At 39.0% G+C, this 17,639-nt stretch overlaps 1 protein-coding gene across 2 annotated transcripts in view; it reads left to right on the forward strand.

The window, feature by feature from the left end:
• The window catches only part of PRKG1 (protein kinase cGMP-dependent 1), a 1,242,412-nt gene that overhangs the window by 920,092 nt on the left and 304,681 nt on the right, over positions 1–17,639 (forward strand). The window lies entirely within an intron of this gene.

The following is a 17,639-nucleotide window of genomic DNA, read 5'->3' on the forward strand; positions in this document are numbered from 1 at the left end:
CAAGTTTTCCAAAAATCGCACTGCTCTACGCACAAAAGCACAGCACGGTCTTGGAACACACTCTTGTGTTCAAATTGTGCACCTGACTTCTCAGTGTGTAATTAAACCCTGCAGAATATTTTCTTTTAGCAAATACAAAGTGTGTTCCTCATAAAGTAAGAGAAATAATCTACAAAAGAAAAACAAGTGATAAACTAAAGAATAACCTGAAAGAAATTGCTCTGGCTGGTGCCAAAGAGGTTAATGCCTGTGTTCTCCTCTGGGATTTGGATGGATTCTGGTCTCATGTTGAGATCTTTAATCCACTTTTAGTGTATCTTTGTGCATGGTATCAGAGAATAGTCCAGCTTCATTCTTCTCCATGTGGCAAGAGTGTGAGTGGACCCTCAACTCTATGGTCAACTAATCTTTGACAAAGCAGAAAAGAATGTCCAATGGAAAAAAGTCTCTTCAACAAATGGTGCTGGGAAAACTCAACAGCCAAGAATCGTTGAACACTACTCAGACTAATGATGTACTATATGCTGCTAACAGAACATAAAAATTAAAAAAAAAAGATAGCAAGCACATGGTGAATAAAGCATTTATTGACTGGGTTAAAATCATTGTTTTCAATGATGGAGATCACAAGAGAGGCTTTTTGGAGGAGAAAAACTTGTAGAGGCATCGTATTAGAAAAGGATTTAGTGAAGCAGAAAGCCAAAAGCATGTGATTATACATTGATTAAAGCTATGAGGCAGAGATTTCCTGATGCCCAGAGATGCATAGCCAATCTGAATGCTGTGAACTTTAATGGTTGCCTGTCGAATGATTGTCTCTTATAACTCTTTAAGCTTAATGCTTTTTGGTAATGATCCACTGAAATCATAAAATCCACTTATCATTTCATAGATATTACCTAAGTAGTTTGCAAGAGCTCCTTATTCCCTGTAAATACATTTATTTCTAGTAAATATGTCTTGGTTTATTAGTTTATTCCCCCAAAGACCTCGTGGCACTGTTTACAGAATTGTTAAAAGAATGCACTTTGGTATCTTAGAATTTAAAATGAGACAGTGTCCAGACATCAGAATAAAAAGGCAGGAGACAGGAAGAAAAAAAAAAAAAAGACATTTACTAGGAATGTCCGTAGGAGTAAGGTGGGTGAAGAATTTTATATCAACTACTGTTCTGGCTGGAACTAATCTCTGAGAAAGAGAGGGCTAGCACAGGTACAAACAGACAAAAAACCCAGCCTGTAAGTCAAGTTCAACCCACCTGTTTTCGTAAAGCCTATGGAAGTTTTGACGTTTTTAAATGATTGCGAGGAATCATGAGAAGAATAATACTTAATAACTCATGAGTATTACATGAAATTCAAATCTCAGCGTCCACAAATAAATGTTTATTGGGCTGAAGCCACACTCATATGATAACATATTGTTTGTGGCTCCTTTCCAACTACAGCAGGAGAGAGGAGTACTTGCAACAAACTCTGTGGCCCACCGATCTGAAACTGTTTGCTGCCTGGCCTTTCCAGAAAAAGCTTGCCAGCCTCTAAGCTAGAGGATAATGTACAGAAGTTGAAAGCAAACAATGACAATGCAGAGTGTGTGTTTCCTTTATTTGCCTGATACTTGTCCAATGCTTGGTACAAATTTGTATCTTGGGCTTCATGCCCAGCCTACTAAATCAGAATCCTTGAGTAAAGACCTGCAAATTTGTATTTGTCTTAAGTATCTAGGTGTGTGGTCTCGGACAAGTTTGGGAATCCTTGGTGCTGGCATGAACACGGACTGTAGAAACAGGTAGGGTTTGAGTCTGAGCTCTATTCCCTACTGGTTGGGGACCTCTGGCTCCCTTGTACAATGCAATATACTTGACCATGCAAACCTCAATTAATTCACATATCTAATGACAGGAATGATCTGTAACACGTGAGGTTGTTGCGATGATTGAATCAGGTAATGGATTGAGAGTAGATACAGTATCAACACAGTGCCTGGCACACAGTAAATACTTAATAAATAGCAGCTGTCATTGTTTTTAGTGTAAGTGTTCATAGCAGTCGTTTCATTGGAGGTAGAGCTGCAACAAAGCATCACAGTAAGGAAGAGCACTCAATAGGCCGTAGTAAGGAAGAGCACTCAATAGGCCGTCCATCCTATTACTTACTAACTTTGTAACATTGAACCATTTAGCTTTCTTGAGACTCACTTGCTTCATCTAGAAAATAGGAATAAGAATAATTGTGGATCTCCACCCTTGTCTCTAACACTCTAAAAATTACAAAAAGCACTATAAAAGTTGGCTACTCTGTTCCAGCGTGTAGTGCAGAATCTGGCAAGATCTGATTAATACATGTTTATTGTACCCAAGGGACTCTAACTGACTCATGTTTGCTGCAGAGGACTATTTCCTACTTTGATCCTTACGTTTTTCTTCAAATTGCTCTATGCTCAAATGCGTGCGTTTTTGTAAATTTCTTTAGCTTTCCCTATGTTTAAGCCAAGATTTGTTTCAATTACGAGTTTGTTTTCTCCTGCTGCTCCTGTCTCCATTGGAGTCAGAATTCTGGTGGTGAGATCAGATACGATTGCTGCAGAAAAGGCAGGGATGCCTCCCATGGAAGGTTAAAAGTTTGCATGTTATGTTTAATAGCTATAGGAAATTGAAGGAAAAAAAATACACACGTATATATACGTATGTATGTGTATATATAAATTTTTATATATACATATATAGTATGTATATGTATATGAAAAAAATATACATATATGTGTATATACACACATATAATATATAAAATATAAGTTCCTCATGCCCCCTAAAAATCCCACCTATGCTCCAGTTTTGGTTTTTTGGTTTTCTTCAGGAAGAAATTGAGGTGTCAGGGTCCAAGCTGTGCATAGAGGTTTTAAAATGTAAGAAAGAAAGTCTGTTTCATGCAGTTTGCACTTGGTTTTTCTGTAACTGCCAGGTTTGTAGCAGTGAATTGTGTCCTCAGAGGTTCCTTGATACAAATTCCTTTGCTCCATTTTGCTCTCTGTCCACCTCACCCACCCCCTTCACCCCAAGGTTGCTAATTGGGTGGTGGTGGTAGAACAATTAACGGGGTATATTCAAGAGGAGCTAGTTAGGGAGCTCCACACTGTGGGGACCCCAATATACTGATTATCCCCAGTGCTTAGCCCAGTCTCCAGCAGAGAGAAAGTGCTCAAGAACACTTGACCGGGGTGCCTGGGTGGCTCAGTGGGTAAAGCTTTTGCCTCGGCTCAGGTCATGATCCTAGGGTCCTGGAATCAAGCCCCGTGTCAGGCTCTCTGCTCTGCGGGGAGCCTGCTTCCTCCTCTCTCTCTCTGTGCCTGCCTCTCTGCCTACTTGTGATTTCTCTCTTCTGTCAAATAAATAAAATCTTTAAAAAAAAAAAAAAAAGAAGAAGAACACTTGCCAAATGAATATTAAACGAACCTTCTCCATGGAAACACCCAATTCTATTTACTGTCCTTTACGGTCAGTACGTCTGTAATCATAATAAAGAAATGACCCCCGTTTTGCTTCTGACGGGGATTCTCACTGAGCAAAACTGCGCCCGCACTGTCAATCCATTGCTTAGGATTGAGGTGAAGGGATTTGTTTTCCCTCCTAAAAGCACAAGGTTACATACGAATACATAATTATGACCATCATATCTTATTTTTCTCAAGGAGTCTATGCATTGGATTCCAGTCGGAATCATGGATACCTATAAAGAGGAGGCCAGGTTTGCTTTAAAAACTATGGAAATTGACAGTCTACAAGTTTAAAAAAATGTTTTAAAAATAATTTTACAACAACTCACTGAAAAGTATGGGCTCAATTTACTGGATTGTTGGTACAGAATGACTAAGTATTTTGCTTATGTGTGAAATGAACCAGAAGTAGAGAAGAGTGCAGTCTTTGCTTTTCAGATTTTGCCTAGGAACTAAGAATTAATGAAATTCATTTTTAGACCAACATGGCTGGGCTAAAGCTTTACTAAATTTACTAAAATTAAACAAAGATGCAAGTGCTTTGAAAGATGAATGTTTATAATAAAGAGTTTCAGATTTTCTTAGGATAACTACATTCTACACAAAGGGGTTGTTAGATTTATTTTTTTAACCACACTTAAAATGCTTTGTATTTGCATGGTTTGGAGAAAACACTTAGAGAGCATATGATACTTGTGCCTAATGAAATTTTCCAAACATAGGCCCATGGTTTCTCAGAACTTGATTTTGGGATATTCAGGCAACACATTTGTAAACCGTAGGAAAAAAAAAAATATATATATATATATATATATAAAACATATATATATATATATAATATAAAGTTATATATAATTATATATATATGAACTGGATATGGTTATATATATGGATATGGATATGGAGATATATATTATATATATAATATATATAAAATACATGCATTATGTGTGTGTATATATATGTATATGTGTATATACACATATTGATATATACTATATATGTGTATATTTGTATCTATCTGTGTATATATACATACAAAGATATATACATTTATACACACACATATATGTATATATATACACATACATATATAGATATATATGCACACACAGAGATACATACATACACGTATATAGTGTATATATAATATATATTATATATAAATCAGATATATACGGTTAAATCAAATACAGAGAAATCAGAAATAGCAATATTCACTGCAGAACAGAGTAGATTTGATACTGCTTATGGTTTCTTCTTTCTCATCTAGAGAGAAATTTTTTTGACACCCAAAAGCAGAGTAAATGTGCACCCCTCCCTCAACCACGCATCCTCACACAACATTCAGCAGTGCTCAGAGTTTGCTAATCTTTTGTCATCTTTTCTCTGTCTTTTCATCACAAGACCCCAGATAACATGGCAGTTCCACAATGCATCATGTACCTTTCACTTTGAAGACCTTTTTTTGTTTTTTTACAAAGCAAAACCTTGTGGCTCATGTTCAGGGTTACTTCTTTAGACTGTAGGGGGTAATCTATGGGGGTGTCTTTGAAAATCAGTATTGAGATTTCTGCTCAGGAACCAACCTTCAACTGGGCAAGTCATCTGCTTACTAGTGGGATGTTTTGTCTGCTGGTGACCAAGTTTGGGGCTCCCTTTCCTGAGGAACAGAATGAGAAAACCTGTCACGTCCACCAGGATGTAGGAACCTTTCTAGGTCAGGTCTAATGGGTGCAGAATTGGGCTTCCTTTTGGTAAGAATAGGTCTGTTGCTTCCTAGGTTGCCAGAGCACAATGAAATCCCAAGATAAATCAAGCCTTTGCAACATGTACCATAAGTAAAAGAAAAAAAAATAGTGTGCCTATTTTTAAGCTATTTGAAATATCAATAATTCTAAAATCCATTTCCTACCACATGCGTCTGTTAACTGTTTTGTAAGCTACAGCGTGTTAAATAGCACTCACATGAAGCTCTTGTCTGCAAGATGTCATTTGACTTTGTTATGATGACGAATGGCTTTTTAAAGTTGTCTAAACTGTTTTCAATTTAAAGATCTTTCATGTCTGGAAATCATTAGTCCAGAAATGCCTATTCTGTGTGTCCCATATTTTCTTAATGATAAGAGGTTCATATATGGTTAGTAAAATGGGGATTGATCAGCACAAAAGGGAGATTGTTGGGATTTATATGTAATTTTCTCCTTACATATTGTTACAGAAAGTGATAGCAAGCATATATATATATATATGTGTGTGTGTGTGTGTGTGTGTATGTGCGTGTATGTAAATGTATTTAAATGTATCTTAAATACACCGTTAAATATGTATAGATGTATATAAATGTGTGTGTGTGTGTGTGTGTGTGTGTGTACACACACATGAAGAGATGATCTAGATGGTCTTAGGAAGTGCCATTCTTGTAGGAAAAGCTGATTTCGTGGCTTCAAGAGCTGTCATTCTTTTATTATGCCAAACTACTGGGGGAGCTGCTGGCACAGATAAAGTGGATAGAAAGGCATTTGTTCTGTATTTAAGAGGGGAAACAAGAAAGATTGATAAAGAAGGCTACCTTTAGATCTTATTTTGTTTCTTTTTACTGAAGCGTCATTGACACGGGACATTAATTTCAGGCGCAGAACTTGGGCGTCAACATCTCTATAGGTTATGCTGTGCCCACCGCTCACGTAGTTGGCGTCATCCCCACACAACACGGTTAGAGTGCCCTTGGCTGTAGTCCCTGTGCAGTAACTTCTATTTCTGGGACTTATTCCTTCATAACTGGAAACCTGTTATCTCCCACTCCCCTTCTCCCATTTTGCCCAACCCTCTGTCCTCCCTCCCTGGCAACCCTCAGCTCTCTGTATTGATAGATCTGTTTCTAGTGTTGGTTCATTTGCTTATTGTTTTTCTAAACTCCACATGTAAGTGAAATGATTGTTATTTGTCTGACTTATTTACTTAGCATAATAGCATCCAGGTATATCCATGTTGTTGAATGTGGCAAGATCTCTTCCTCCGTGTGGCTGAGCAACACACACACTCCACTCTCCATTCATCACCATCCACCCCCAGGAGGGACTTGGGCTGCTTCCATCTCTTGACTATTGTAAAGAATCCTGCAATAAGTATAGGGGTACAAACACCTTTTCTGAGGTGTGTTTTTGTTTTGCTTGGGCAAGAACTCAGTAATGGGATTACTGGGTCATACGGTATTTCAATTTTTAACTTTTGGGGAAAACTCCACACTATTCTCCAGAGTGGCTGGAGTACATTCCTCCAGGGTGCATTCCTACCAACAGTGCATGAATTTTCCCTTTCTTCCACATCCTTGTCAATACTTCTTTATGTGTAGAAGAATGAAACTCGACCATTCTCTTACACCATACACAACGATAAACTCAAAATGGATAGAAGTTCTTGTCTTTTTGATTCTAACCACTCGATGGGTATGAGGTGATAGCTTACTATTGTTCTGATTTGCATTTCCCTGATGATGAGTGATGTCGAATGTCTTCTCATATGTCTGGTGGTCATCTGCATGTCCTCTTTGGAAAAAATGTCTGTACAGATCCTCTACCCATTTTTAATCAGATTGTGTGTGTGTGTGTGTGTGCATGCTGAGCTGTTACATATGTGTGTGTGTGTGTGTATACACAGACATACACACACATATATATGTGTATATATAGTGATTGCTTATCAAATATATCATTTGCAAATATCCTCTCCCCTTCAGTAAGCTGTCTTACTTTGTTGAGTGTTTCCTTCACTGTGCAAAAGCTTATGATTTGGGTGTATATTTTTGCTTTTGTTTCCCTTGCCAGAGGAGACTTATCTACGAAAACGTTTCTTCAGCTGATGTCAAAGAAATTACCACCTGTGTTGTCTTCCAGGAGTTTTATGGTTTCATGTCTTCCATTGAGATCTTTAACCCATTTTGAGTTTACTTTTGTTTGTGGTATAAGAAAGTGGTGCAGTTTCATTCTTCAGCTAGCTGTCCAGTTTTCCCAACACTATTTGTTGGAAAGACTGTCTATTCCCATTGTATATTCTTGTCTCCTCTGTCAGGATTAACTGACCATATAGGTGTGGGTTTATTTCTGGACTCTCTACTCTGTTCCATTGATCTATGTGTTTATTTTTTTGTGCCAATGTCATACTGTTTTGATTCCTGCAGCTTTGGAGTATATCTTGAAATCTGGAATGGTAATACCTCCAACTTTGTTCTAATTTCTCAGGATTGCTTTAGCTATTTGGGATCTTTTGTGGTTCCATACACATTTTATGATTATTTGTTCCACTTTTGTGTAAATTGCCATTGGTATTTTGATAGTGATTACATTGAATCTGTAGATTGCCTTGGGTGGTATGGATAGTTTATCAGTATTTGTTCTCCCAATCTGTGAGCAGGGAATATCTTTCCATTTTTTTTGTATCTTGGATCATATTTCTTTTTCTGGCTCATGTTTTTAACTTTGATGAAACCAATTTCTAATTAGAAATACGTTTATTAAAGAAAACATATTTTGAAGGAGAAGTATGGTCATCCTGTGATTTAGAGCTGCAAAGATAGACTGATGGTATGTTCTTGGTATAAAACCTCATTAAGAATTAACAGTGCTTATATATTTTTTTAATTAGGATTGTCATGTTTGCTGGTATTTCGGTTGTATCACTCTATATGTTTTAAGCCATAAACTCTTCCCATTAGGTCAATTATTCTTAGGGTGCAATTTTGTTGGATACAAATTTCTCATGAATGCTTGTATGACATTACAATGGTAATGTCTGCATTATTTATGATTTTTGAATAATAACAATTATTAATGTTTTTAAAGTAGGAACCAAAATGTGAGTCTGTCAGTTGGGTTTTAAATTTAAAAGAGCTGAGGATAGTTTCCCAAGATTTCACCATCCATCTTTTAGGCGTTGTTTAGTCAAAATTTGGAGAAAAAGAACTGAGGATATTTTAATTATACTCTATGGCTTTAAAATGTTCAGCATCAAAGTAATCTAGATTTATAATTTACTGAGTTAGCCCTATCCAATCAATATACAAATCAATGCAGTGTTTCATATTCTACAATTAAAACTCTTCTCTTTTCATCCATAATAAAGCTGTAAACTTTCCAGTTCCTGGTCATTGGGTATCAGCTAATTCTTTATCTACATGGTGTGTCCACTGGTCTGTACGTTACTAGTCCTAAAATGTGAGGATACAGAAACACTTTGAATCTTGAGGGTGAATTGAAGAGAGGAGTATTTTAAAACCAGTGTGATTAGGTCATATGAGTCTTCTCATTTCTTTGCTTTGAATAATTATATAGGGTTTTTTTTGTGGGTTTTTTTGTTTTTGTTTTTGTTTTAAGAATAAGAGACTTTCTCTATGCTTTCCTAATATACTGGATATTTGTTCAGTTCTTTTCTGCTTACGGCTGTATGGATCCGGTTAAAACTTTCATTCAATGAATTTGGTTTGTGATTTCCCAGGTAACAGGGTGGGCCACATACTGTTGACCTGTCTGTATTTGCAACAGCCTGTAAGTTACCTGCAGTCCGAGACTCGATCTTATTTATTCATCTTGCCAATTAAAGACAGTGCCAGGGACTGAGGTGCTCAGTTGAATGAGGTTTTTTGAATGAGTAAAAATGAAAGGGTACAGTTCTCCAAGAATCATTTGTGGTTTTTATTTTAGGTGGTTTCATATAATACACATTCTTAAATTTGAATAAAATGGCAGCATTTTACCTGTTTTCATTCAAAGGCAAAAAGAGCTTAAACCAGAGCAGATGTTCCCAGGACTGAAAATTTACACTTGTGAGCACAGGAGAAAGAGTTTTACCACACCTAGTATTTGCTGGCATATATGCCTCCCACCTGATTTATTTCCTCCCATCACATGAGCCTCCTGGGCCTCTACCCAGGAGTTCTTCTGACAAACTAAATCAAACAAAAAGAGCTTGGAACTGCCAGAGCATGTGTGCTTCTAGAAACAACAAAAAGGAAAAAAAATATGAAAACCAGAATCTGAAGGAGGCTGGTGTGTACGTGTTGGGATGGGGGCAAAGGTCATGGAACTTTTCAGCGTGGGCAGAGCTTTCTGGAATAACATGGTCCCCTGTGCCCGTGATGATCTCCGAGTATTGTAAGTAATGGGTGAGCCGCTCTTTATCAGTCAGTCGTCTTCAGAATTAATCTCACAGGAAATGAATATGAATGTTTGTGAGTGCGAGAAGGGAAACTGTGGAAGAAAGCCTAGGTCAGGAGAGACACAAATTAGCAAGACAAATGTTTTATTGTCTTGATAAACTGAAACCTATTTCTTTCTTTTCTTTTAGGATTTTATTTTTCTTACTTGAAAGAGGATGGGACAGGGAGAGCCCAAGTAGGAGGGGGAGCAGCAGAGGGAGAGGGAGGAGCAGACTCCATGCTGAGCAGGGAGCCTGGCGCTGAACTCCATCCCAGGGCCCCAAGATCATGACCCAAGCTGCAGGCACTCGCTTAACCCGCTGAGTCACCCAGGCACCCCCTGAAGCCTATTTCTTAATGCTTATATTCTACTAAAACAATCTGACCTAGAACCGGAGGCTCTGGCTGACTCTGAGCTTTGCACAGTGTTCAACACTGTCTGCAGGCCCACTCTCCTCAGGACTATCAGTTCAAACTCTGTTAGAGCCAGACAGACTCACACGGGTCTTCTAGTCCAAGCCCACGTTCTGCCCACGAGGACAATGAGTAGTAAGGTGGGCCACATGGGCCTAACAGTGTGGCGACTGCTTTGTGGGCATTTTCCCCTCAGGTCCTCATGCCAGGCCGGTGGCGTCTCTCGCCACACATGAATAAATGGGTGAATAAATCCAGTTGGGAAAGGTATGTTAAATGATCTTGCAGTTACCAAGTGTCAGAGCTGGGATTCCAATCCAGGCAGACACATCGTGGAGACCATCTCTTAGAGGCAAAATTCAGTCATCAACGGAAGAGGAATGGTTCTAGTCACTTCTCTAGTAGAACAGGTCCTCCACCTGAGGTGAGAGTGTCAGGTGAGAAGGGTGTCCAAATGTGTGCAGCCACAGAGCAGGAACTCGGTTTTGTCTGGGAGGGCTAGAGAAGACTGTGCCGGAGGAGTTGAGCTGGACCTTGAAAGACCTGTAGAAATTGGCTAGACAGTCCAAAGTAATAGGGGCCCTGGAGCCTGTCATGTTGTGTCACGTGTGTCACGTGGTTTGTTCTAATAATAGTGGTTCTGTGCCACGGGAGATGGCCGCGTAGGGGACGTGTGACATAACATGCAAGAGACAAGACTGAAAAGGGAGGGATGGGCCGGATTCTTGCATCCAGATTTCTAGCCCTCTTGCCCCTTTGGGGCTGTCCCATTTCCCCCTACCCGCTGGGCATTTAAGGCTCCCGATGTTGTATTCAGCCTGGGGAGTGAGATCCAGACAGTGAGGGTCTGGATTAGGCCATGAGTCCCAGGGATTAAAAATCAGGAATGGTATACAGAGTTGGGAGTTAAGATTGAGGGGCTCAGGGATGGATGATAGGCTAGCAGTGAAGGACACTGAGGCATAACAGAACAGTCCGGGACTTCCAACCATGGACCTTCAAACTGATGGTGATGCTGTGAACACAATTGAAAATCGGAAGTGAAGGAAACCTGAAGGTCTCTAAGTTCGTCTGCCCTCACCCTGTGTTGTAATAGAAGGGGAATAGTGTCTTTGTGCTTTGTGCTCTGTTTAGGGCTTAAACAGATTGAAGAGTCTGGAGATATTAGAATGATGCATAATAATGTATTACATGATTAGAAATACATAGTTTTACATAGTTGATATTCCTATAAGCAGAATTTTGAATACATTATAGTGTTTCATAGCTGGAGAACCTTCCAGACATTTTCCAACCAAGAAGACAACAATTTGTTCCCAAAGACTCTTTTATTTTGGTTTACTGTCTCAAAACAAAAAAAGACCAAACTAACCAGGAAACAAACAAAAACAATTGAAATTGATTATTTAAATGGCCTTCTTATCCACTCATACCAGACCCTCTGAGGTCATTTAAGCAAGGTCCCTGGTTCTAGCAGCAACTTGAATTGTATACCTCTGAGCTAATCTAGCATTCTCATTGAAATAGTTGTGAAATGGGTTAATTTGCCTAGTAGTCTTGGATGAAAGAAGGTCTAAAGGAGGAAAAAATAGTAATTAAAGTAGAAACATTTATAAAACTATCCAAAAATTGTTATGACAAGAAGACACTTGTAAATAGGTTGGGCTGTTTTTTTTCTGCTCCCCTGCCCCCCAAAAGCTTTTGCTTTTTCTTTTTTTTTGTTGCTGTAGGCGCTTGTTTATTCCATCTCGTTGCCCACAGTGCCACCTATTGGTAAAGTGAAGCAATGATGAAACGGCCACTTAGTCCTATTGCCTGAAATTGATTCTGTGGCCGGGTAAGGAGTCTCTGACAGCAGCCCATTAGAAAGCAGACTCTGTCCAAGATCCGACTGATAAGGCGGGGGTGCCTGTGGGGGTGCCCAACTCCGACGTTCAGAGGGACCTAAATCGGGGCAGGAAAGCAGAATATTTGACTTCCCAGGTTCACAGTCTGGCTGTTCCCACATCCCCAGGTTGCAGAATGCCATCTTGCTGCTCCAGGGTGATTACTGCCATTTAGAAGTAGACGTGCTGAGCTCCTTTGAGAAGAACTCTGCCAGAGGCTTTATGTTATCACACAGGCTGTTAAGGGTCAATGAAGGCATTCGTTTCAATGAATGTATCTAATTTGAAAAAAGGTAGTTTTCTGAGAGGGGTCCATGCGTCTTCTCTTTCTCTGCTAAATTAGAAGCTTTGCTAGAGAAGGATGTTCTGGCTCTACAGCTCACGTACCACCAAGCCCAAGGTGTAGTGCCTGTGGGTGAAAGGGTCTTTCGAACGTTAGTAAATGTAACAAGTGTCAGCATCTTTCCCATTGTCAGTGTGGAAGCACATGCTCAGCTGACACACGTGCACACACATGGAGAGACACAGACAGGGCGTGCGTGTAGGAAAGCAGGAAAACTAGTAGGACTTCATCCTTGCCCTGTAGTATATGCACCACTCCTGGAATAAAAACTAGATAACATGGCCATGGTGTTTGTTACATGATGGAAACAGAAGTTTCCCTCGGCTCTTCCCCTTCCACAGTCTGAGCTACTTGAGGTTTTTATAGGACAGAGCGTGTATCTGGTTTGCTTTATTCATGAGTGAATGATTTTATTTCTCCGGCAGTTGGTATCTGATCGTTTTGGGGGGGTAGGCTCTGCTACCATTGTTGCATCTCCTGGTCAGGTTAGAAGCCAGGGGCTGACACCATGTAAGCCAGCAGAAGACTTGAATCTGTGCCGTCCGGGTCCACAAAGACAAAATTGTCCACCCATAATTTTAAGGAAAATTTTAAGTAAAATTAGAAAGAATAGTCTCACAAGTAGCATGCCCTTTTCAAGGAACCTGGAAAAGTATGAAAGCGAGTTGAATCGATTTTGGCTGAAGGGCTACGGGGCTGACAAAAACAAAAATATCCATTAACTAAGGAAAGAGGTCAAAGGCTCAAATGCAGAGAACAGAGGGTAGGCTGGAGGACACTTGTTTGGGAGACAAGCCTAGGGAATGGCCCAGGGAAAGGGATTCCAAGGAGCTGAAGGCTGAACACGAGTGCGAGCACAGGGCTGGAGCTGGCTGGGGGGGGGGGGGGGGGCGTTCAGATCCTGCTGCTGCCTTTACAGCTATTACTCAAAGATGGACAGGCCCAATGTCACGTGATTGTTCTATGCATTCCACAAGGTAACAAGTACAAACAGAATGACTCCAGGTTCCAAAGTCCAGTTTTGTTGCTGATTTTTTTTCTCCTTTGTTTTAAATGAGCTGTCCTAGATGCCTGCCCAGACTGGGTAGACCATCTTGGATTTGCAGCTTCAGCCATGGTCTCTTCTGGGGTTGACTGGGGCTCACTTTGGAGATGACCAGGGACCCAGATCTCTTGACCCTTTCCAGATACAGCTTAAGTAATTTCTGCCTTACTTCGGCCAATAAAACAGGATGTAAAGAAGAATGTAGGCTTGGGAGAGCTAGCTAGCTCCTCCTGATTGGAGTGACACTGGGAGAAGTATCTAGAAGCAAAGTCTCCCTGCCGCATGTGTCAGGCCCATGTGTGCACCTTCCAGAAACTTGAGGCCACCAGGAGTCCACTGGGTGGTATCAGTGGGGAAAGGTGGATTATTCTGGGGGTATATTTACATGAAATATGCGTGGGTAAGAGGGGCTGGGAAGTCTTGTTGGTTTCAGTTTATAAAAAGAATCTGAATGCTCTTGGTATAATTCTGTTATTGATCATAGTGTAAATATGCAATAGCTTATTTTTTGGCATGCCATTTTTTCTTGCAAAAAACTCTGTAGCAGTAAATAAGCGAAGTGTTGGGACCTCGTCTGTCATATGTAATGATGAACATATAACTTGCATAAATTGTTTAGTACACCTACTACTCACCATCACTGTACTGAATCCACTAACTTTATAATTACCAGAGACCCAAATGTGCTGAAGGAGGAATATCTACTTCAAAAATGAATAGTGACTTTAAGAAGGCTTTTCCTAAAGGTAGTGATTTAGCCTGATAAAATATTTAGCTGTTCAGTGTGGCTTCTTTGGCAGAAAGAGTTCTCTGCCAACATTCACATGATGCCAATCCTACATCAGCATCATTTAGATGCTGCATCATTTTCCTGTTAGTGCTGTAACCAAGGACTGCACACTGAGAGGCTTAAAACTTCGCCAATATATCATCTTAGAATTCTGAAGCTGGGAGTATGAAACGAGTCTCGCAGGTGAAGATCCAGGTGTCAGCAGGCCTGTGTTTCTCTGGAAGCTCTAGGGAAGAATCTGCTTCTTGCCCTTTCTAGCTGTTGGAGACGTGTGCTTCTCTGGGCCTGTGACCCCTGCAAAGTGCCTTACTTCGGCTTTGGCTTCTGACCTTGGCCCTCTGGCAGTGACCCTGGCACATCCATCAGCTCTGGGATAAGCTCCTTCTCCCAGATCCTTCACTTAAATACATCTGTAAAGACCCTTGGCCATTTGGTCACATAAAGCAAGACCTGGCCATTTTGGGGGGGTTGTTATCCCTTTACCGCAGATGCTTTGAGCCCATACTCTTATTCTCTTGATTCCAATAATAGTTTGATCCCTACGCAGAATTAAATAAAGCTCTTGGACATTCTATTAAATAAGACCAATTTGACCTTTCTGTGAATGTGATTATAAATGCAATTAAAAAGTTCAATATAGAGGATGAAGTTATTTGTTTTTGAGATGATCACAAATTTGGCAGAGCAGTTTCATGGTGAAAGTAATGTTCTTACAAAATTAGAAAATTTATGGAGCAGAAATGTATTTGGAACAGGTTATGCAAAAAAAATTATATGCTTATAATTGATTGCAACAAGCTAGAATATTCTAACAGTAAGAATAGATGCCCTAGTTATCAAATTTTACAGGTACATGTACATAGAGTAGCTGAACTGAAAACCTTTATGATGAAGCTGAGCATTTTTAAAAAGCAAAACAAAAACAAAGACAAAAACCAACACAACAGAAATCCCCTCCAGCCTGGCAATCCTCTACTTTGCCGCCCAATGTCAGGTGGTTTTAAAAATATCTGAGTCCATGGGGGACTGTCTTCAAAATCAATCTGAGTATCAAACAATGGTATTTAAATTATAAATATGAATCATCTAAATTTTGGTTGAAATTCTTTAAAAAATCTTCCAGAAATTTTTATCTTTTCATTTATTTATTTTTTTATTAAGTTGTTTTCATCTCAGTTCCAGTATAGTTAATCTAGAGTTTTACGTCAGGGGTACAAAAGGAGTGATTTAATACTCCCATACAACACTTCTCACAGATACGCTTTATGGGGCGTCTGGGTAGCTCAGTGGGTTAAGCCTCTACTTTCAGCTCAGGTCATGATCCCAGGGTCGTGGGATAGAGCCCCACGTTGGGCTCTCTGCTCGGTGGGGAGCCTGCTTCCCTTCCTCTCTCTCTGTCTGCTTCTCTGCCTACTTGTGATCTCTGTCTGTCAAATAAATATATATATATATTTTTTTTTTAAAAGATACTCTTTATGCCATCAACCTATTTTACCCACCCACCTCCTTCCTTCTGATATACTTTATTTTAGATGAGGACCCTCAGTTAAGGTGACTTTTTTTGTCAACAAGAACATTTTTACAGGAGACATACCTCAAAATACATGGATCTAGAAGATACGTATAAAACATTCCATCCAAGAAAAATGGACTACCCATGTTCTTCAAGGACACACAGAAGAATCCCCTGGTTAAATCACAGGAAGAAAGCATTAAAAAAATCTTACAAATTTAAGAATACTGAAGTCCTACCAAGTATATTTTCCATCCACGATGGTATGAAATGAAAGGTCAGAGATAAAACGAAGTTGGAAAGTCTGCAGTGCACATAACAAATATTTGGTATGTAAATATTAAACAACACACTACTTCACAAGCAGTAGGCCAAGTAAGAAATCAAACAGTAAATCAAAATGTCACAAAACAAAAGAAAAAGAAAGCGGAATATTCCCAAACCTATGGGATGCCGCAAAGGTAGTTGTTAGAATGAAATGTATGCTACAACTGCTTGTCTTAAGAAAATTCAAAAAGCCCGCTTAACATTACACCTCAAGGAACTGTAAAAAAAAGAAGCTTGGTGGGACGCCTGGGTGGCTCAGTTGGATGGACGACTGCCTTCGGCTCAGGTCATGATCCCGGAATCCTGGGATCGAGTCCCGCATCAGGCGCCCAGCTCCATGGGGAGTCTGCTTCTCCCTCTGACTTTGTCCTCATTCATGCTCTTTCTCACTGTCTCTCTCTCAAATAAATAAATTAAAAAAAAAAAAAAAGAAGAAGCTTGGCTGAAATTTAATAGAGGAAGGAAACAGCAAAGAGAAATCAAAGTAGAGACCAGAATAAACAGTAGCATAACATCGAAAGTAATGATCAGTTTTTCCAAAAAAACCAAAATTGGCAGCACTTTTACTACATTAAGAAAAGGAGACTAAAAAAACCAAAATGAGAAATGGAAGAGAGAAGAATACAACAGATAATATGGAGTGTGATAAGAGGTTGCTGTAAATAATTATATACCAGTAAATCTGACAACTTAGTGGGAAAAAACAATTTTAAACATACACATTACCACGATTGAATTCTGAGTCTTGAATCAAAGAAACAGGCCATCATCTTAGACCAATAGCAAGAATGAAAGTTGAATTAGGAATAAAAATCTCCCAGCACAGAAAAACCCAGGATCACCTGGTTTCATTGGTAAATTCTACCAAACATTAAAAGAACAGCAATAATAACAAAAATAACAAAGCAACTAATGACAATCTTTATCAAAATCTTACAAATAATGGGGTAGAGAGATCACATTCAGAATCATTCTCTGAGGCCAGGACTCCTTGCTGATGTCAAAGTAGTTGATAAATTGAAAACTGAAGAATTTAAGGTTTGAAGCTTTTAGAAATTGCAATTATTAAAGCAAAGCTTATGGGAAGACATAAAAATGTATCCTTATGAAAGCATGGAGGAAATTAAATTTTAATTTTAAAATTTGAGAATTCAAATTTAATGCAAGATTTAATTTTGAAAACCTGGGATTGCAGTTTGAACTCTTCTGAACTGTGTGAAGAATCTTTTGATGAAGCTTTTGTTCTTAATTTGATAAATTTATATTTGGTATCAAAATATGAAATCAACAAGGTCTGATTTTCAAATGAACAATATAGCAACAACTTATCTAATGAAATTTGTCTTTCAAAAATATGTGTTGATACAACATATTCTGGGGAGAGTCATTAAGAATAACAGTAAAAGTATATTGATGGGAGTATTTACAAATTTCAGTATGAAACAAGTCAGACTTGAGGACATCTTCTATTTAAAAGTCTGCTCTTGTGCATCCAGATAAGTATGCAATTGTAGTAGTATTTTTCATAAATACAAGAATAGAGTTCATTAAGAATGCCAACAATTTCAAACTTAACATGAAAATATAATTTTGAAGAAGATTGCAGGAAACTTTGTAGAGAAATAATATCATTAAG

The sequence above is a fragment of the Mustela nivalis genome (genome assembly GCF_964662115.1).
Source record: "Mustela nivalis genome assembly, chromosome: 2".
NCBI classification, from domain to species: domain Eukaryota; kingdom Metazoa; phylum Chordata; class Mammalia; order Carnivora; family Mustelidae; genus Mustela; species Mustela nivalis.